Raw genomic sequence first — 6000 nt, 5'->3', positions numbered from 1 at the left:
AGGCTATGTGATGATATGAGATCATGGGACTATAAAAGATTGAAGCTAGAATTTTATCAAAAGTATTACCCTATGCATCTTGTTCATCGTGATCGCAATTATATATATAATTTCTGGCCTCGCGAAGGAGAAAGCATCGCTCAAGCTTGGGGGAGGCTTAAATCAATGTTATATTCATGCCCCAATCATGAGCTCTCAAGAGAAATAATTATGCAAAGTTTTTATGCTCGGCTTTCTGAAAACAATCACACCATGCTCGATACTTCTTGTGCTGGCTCTTTTATGATGAAGACTATTGAATTCAGATGGAATTTATTGGATAGAATTAAACGCAACTCTGAAGATTGGGACCTCGATGAAGGTAAGGAGTCAGGTATGACACCTAAGTTTGATTGTGTTAAATCTTTTATGGATACTGATATTTTCCGTAAGTTTAGCACTAAATATGGACTTGACTCTGAGATAGTAGCTTCTTTCTGTGAATCTTTTGCTACTTATGTTGATCTCCCTAAGGAGAAGTGGTTTAAATATCATCCTCCCATAGAAGTAAAAGTAGTTGCACCTATTAAAGTTGAAGAAAAGACTGTCACTTATAATGATCCTATTGTTCCTACTTCTTACATTGAGAAACCACCTTTCCCTGTTAGAATAAAGGATCATGCTAAAGCTTCAACTATTGTTCGTAAAAGCAATATTAGAACTTATACACCTCCTGAGCAAGTTAAAGTAGAACCTAATATTGTTATTGTTAAAGATCTCTTGTCTGATAATATTGATGGGCATGTTATTCAGTTCGAAGGTGAAACTGCTAGAATTGCTAAACCTTGTGATAAAGATAAACATAGACCTGTGGTAGGCGTGCCTGTTATTTCTGTTAAAATAGGAGATCATTGTTATCATGGCTTATGTGATATGGGTGCTAGTGCTAGTGTTATACCTCATACTTTATACGAAGAAATTAAGAATGAAATTGCACCTGTTGAGTTAGAAGATATTGATGTCACTATTAAACTTGCTAATAGAGATACTATTGCACCAATTGGAATTGTTAGAGATGTTGAAGTCTTGTGTGGGAAAACTAAATATCCTGCTGATTTTCTTGTTCTTACTTCTCCGCAAGATAGCTTTTGTCCAATTATATTTGGTAGACCTTTCTTAAACACTGTCAATGCTACCATAGACTGCACTAAGAATATTGTTACTGTTGGTTTGGATGATATGGTTCATGAGTTTAATTTCTCTAAATTTAGTAAACAACATCGTGAGGAAGAATTACCTAGTAAGGATGAAATTATTGGTCTTGCTTGTATTGCCGTACCTCCTAGTGATCCTTTAGAACATTATTTGCTAGACCATGAAAATGATATGTTCATGAATGAAAGAAGGGAAATAGATGAAGTATTCTTTAAATAGGAACCTATTCTGCATCACAACTTGCCTGTTGGAATTTTAGGAGATCCCCCTCCACCCAAGGGTGATCCCGTGTTTGAGCTTAAACCTTTGCCTGATAATCTTAAATATGCTTATCTTGATGAAAAGAAGATATATCCTGTTATTATTAGTGCTAACCTTTCAGAGCATGAAGAAGAAAGATTATTGAAAACTCTGAAGAAGCACCGTGCTGCTATTGGATATACTCTTGATGATCTTAAGGGCATTAGTCCCACTCTATGTCAACATAAAATAAATTTGGAAGCAGATGCCAAACCAGTTCGTGATCCTCAACGACGTCTGAATCCTAAAATGAAAGAAGTGGTAAGAAAAGAAATACTAAAGCTTCTGGAGGCAGGTATAATCTATCCCGTTGCTGATAGTGAGTGGGTAAGTCCTGTCCATTGTGTCCCTAAGAAGGGACGTATTACTGTTGTTCCTAATGATAAAGATGAATTGATTCCACAAAGAATTATCACAGGTTATAGGATGGTAATTGATTTCCGCAAATTAAATAAAGCTACTAAGAAAGATCATTACCCCTTACCTTTTATTGATCAAATGCTAGAAAGATTATGCAAACATACACACTATTGCTTTCTAGATGGTTATTCTAGTTTCTCTCAAATACCTGTGTCGGCTAGAGATCAATCAAAGACTACTTTTACATGCCCTTTTGGTACTTTTGCTTATAGAAGTATGCCTTTTGGTTTATGTAATGCACCTGCTACATTTCAAAGATGCATGATGGCTATATTCTCTGACTTTTGTGAAAAAAATTGTGAGGTTTTCATGGACGACATTTCCGTCTATGGTTCCTCTTTTGATGATTGCTTGAGCAATCTTGATTGAGTTTTGCAGAGATGTGAAGAAACTAATCTTGTCTTGAATTGGGAAAAGTGTCACTTTATGGTTAATGAAGGTATTGTCTTGGGGCACAAAGTTTCTGAAAGAGGTATTGAAGTTGATAAAGCCAAGGTTGATGCTATTGAAAAGATGCCATGTCCCAAGGACATCAAAGGTATAAGAAGTTTCCTTGGTCACGCTGGATTTTATAGGAGGTTCATTAAGGACTTCTCAAAAATTTCTCGGCCTCTGACTAATTTATTGCAAAAAGATATACCATTTGTCTTTAATGATGATTGTGTAGAAGCATTTGAAATGCTTAAGAAAGCATTAGTCTCTGCACCTGTTGTTCAGCCACCTGATTGGAATTTACCCTTTGAAATTATGTGTGATGCTAGTGATTATGTTGTAGGTGCTGTTCTAGGGCAAAGAGTTGATAAGAAATTAAATGTTATTCATTATGCTAGTAAGACTCTAGACAATGCTCAAAGAAATTATGCTACTACTAAAAAAGAGCTTTTAGCAGTTGTATTTGCTTGTGATAAGTTTAGATCTTATATTGATGATTCTAAAGTAACTATTCAAACTGATCATGCTGCTATTAAATATCTTATGGAAAAGAAAGGTGCTAAACCTAGACTTATTAGATGGGTTCTCTTGCTACAAGAATTTGATTTGCATATTGTTGATAGAAAGAGAGCTAAGAACCCCATTGCAGACAACCTGTCTAGGTTAGAAAATATTCTTGATGACCCACTACCTATTAATGATAACTTTCCTGATGAATAATTAAATGTTATAAGTAATTCTCGAAGTACTCCATAGTATGCTGATTATGCTAATTATATTGTTGCTAAATTTATACCACCTAGCTTCACATACCAGCAAAAGAAAAAGTTTTTCTATGATTTAAGACATTACTTTTGGGATGACCCACATCTTTATAAGGAAGGAGTAGATGGTGTTATTAGACGTTGTGTACCTGAGCATGAACAGGAACAGATCCTACGCAAGTGTCATGCCGAGTCTTATGGAGGACACCACGCTGGAGATAGAACTGCACATAAGGTATTGCAATCTGGTTTTTATTGGCCTACTCTCTTCAAGGATGCCCGTAAGTTTGTCTTGTCTTGTGATGAATGTCAAAGAATTGGTAATATTAGTAGACATCAAGAAATGCCTATGAATTATTCTCTTGTTATTGAACCGTTTGATGTTTGGGGCTTTGATTATATGGGGCCTTTTCCTGCCTCTAATGGATACACACATATTCTAGTTGCTGTTGATTACGTTACTAAGTGGGTAGAAGCTATTCCAACTAGTAGTGCTGATCATAACACTTCTATTAAAATGCTTAAAGAAGTTATTTTCCTGAGTTTTGGAGTCCCTAGATATTCAATGACTGATGGTGGTTCACACTTTATTCATGGTGCTTTCCGTAAAATGCTTGCTAAATATGATGTTAATCATAGAATTGCATCTCCTTATCACCCTCGGTCTAGAGGTCAAGTAGAGTTGAGCAATAGAGAGCTCAAATTAATTTTGCAAAAGACTGTTAATAGGTCTAGAAAGAATTGGTCTAAGAAACTTGATGATGCATTATGGGCTTATAGAACTGCATACAAAAATCCTATGGGTATGTCTCCGTATAAAATGGTCTATGGAAAAGCATGTCACTTACCTCTCGAACTAGAACATAAGGCATATTGGGCTATATATTAAAGAGATTAACTATGATTTTAAACTTGCCAGTGAAAAGAGGTTATTTGATATTAGCTCACTTGATGAATGGAGAACCCAAGCTTATGAAAATGCCAAGTTGTTTAAAGAAAAAGTTAAAAGATGGCATGACAAAAGAATACAAAAGCGTGAGTTTAATGTAGGTGATTATGTATTGCTATACAACTCTCGTTTAAGATTTTTTGCAGGAAAACTTCTCTCTAAATGGGAAGGCCCCTATGTTATCGAAGAGGTCTATCGTTCCGGTGCCATAAAAATCAACAACTTCGAGGGCACAAATCCAAAGGTGGTAAACGGTCAAAGAATCAAACATTATATCTCAGGTAATCCCATAAATGTTGAAACCAACATTATTGAAACCGTAACCCCGGAGGAATACATAAGGGACACTTTACGGAATGTTTCAGACTCCGAAAAGGAATAGGTATGTGATACGGTAAGTAAACCGACTCCAAAACAATTTTTAAGGCAATATTTCTCCGTTTTAGAATATTTAGAAAAATAGAAAAAATAAGTAGCAGTCCGGGAAGGACATGAGGGCCCCACGAGGGTGGTGGGTGCGCCGTACCCCCCTGGGCGCGCCCCCCTACCTCGTGAGCACCTCGAGTGCTTTCCGGACTCCATTTTCTTGCACATTACGTATTTTGGTCGGTAAAAATTCATTATATAAACTCCCGGCGGTTTTGACTCCCGTATCACGCAAATTTCCTCTGTTTTTGTTTTCGAGTTGTTGCTGCTGCAGATTAGAGCAAGATGTCTTCTCAAGAGTCAATCGGAGAGAGCCGGGTATCTAATCCGGCACCGGAACCAAGGGCAAACAGCGATGCTAACCACTTCGGGCCAGCAACGGAGGAGGAGATGGAGGCTGACTTGATGAGAGTAGATGCTATGGAGGATCAAGAAGTCACCTCTCGCCTCCGAGCTGGGTTCACGATGGGGGAACTACAGAGCTCAGCTATTCCAAACTCGGTTATCCCTTCTAATGTTAGATTTCTTACTTATGAAAATATGAAGAGGAGTGTCACTTGTTCTCCCGCAGCTATGCAACACCCTTGGGTGCAAGGAGCTTTAGCTGTCACAGGAAAGCTTCGTAAGGAAATAATGGACCTCAAGCAGCAAGTCAATAAGCTCGAGGAGGAGAACCGTATCCTGAGAGGAATAATCGCCAAGAATATTACACCAACAACAAAGAAGGAGACATGATCACATGGGTATGGGCACTCCCCTTGGCAACTGCCAAGCTTGGGGGAGGTGCCCCGGTATCGTATCACAATCACAACTCTTATCTTTACCGTTTTTCTTAGTTCAATCCTATTAGTAGTATCTTGATCTAGTAGAATAAAGTTTATGGCATGATCTAGTTTTGAGTTTTGCTTTATGATCTCTCTATGTAATCGAGTCCGTGAGCTATATATAATAAAGATTAGTGTTGAGTCAAGGGCTTGATTATTTTGCCATGATCTTGGGTGAATAAAAGAAAAGAGAAAAAAGAATAAAAAGAAACAAAAAGTTCATATTGATCTTATTGAGAGTAATGACTTCACATAGAAAGAGTATGATGATTAAAAGTTTTTGGGAGTTGGCAGACATAGCTTTGGTCATTGTTGCAATTAATAGGAAGTAATAAGGAAAGAGAGGTTTCACATATAGATATATTATCATTGACATCTTTTATGATTGGGAGCACTCATTAAAATATGACATGCTAAAGAGTTGATGTTGGACAAGGAAGACGACATAATGAGTCATGTCTTTCTTATATCTGAGATAAAGTATGTTTTCATGGATCCTCTAACTTGTTGAGCTTGCCTTTCCCCCTCATGCTAGCCAAATTCTCAGCACCAAGTAGAAATACTACTTGTGCTTCCAAATACCCTTAAACCAGTTTTGCCATGAGAGTCCACCATATCTACCTATGGATTGAGTAAGATCCTTCAAGTAAGTTGTCGTCGGTGCAAGGCAATAAAAATTGCTCTAAATATG

This window comes from Triticum urartu, chromosome 6, assembly GCF_003073215.2.
Source record: "Triticum urartu cultivar G1812 chromosome 6, Tu2.1, whole genome shotgun sequence".
NCBI classification, from domain to species: domain Eukaryota; kingdom Viridiplantae; phylum Streptophyta; class Magnoliopsida; order Poales; family Poaceae; genus Triticum; species Triticum urartu.
Note: the sequence above shows the minus strand (reverse complement) of the source record.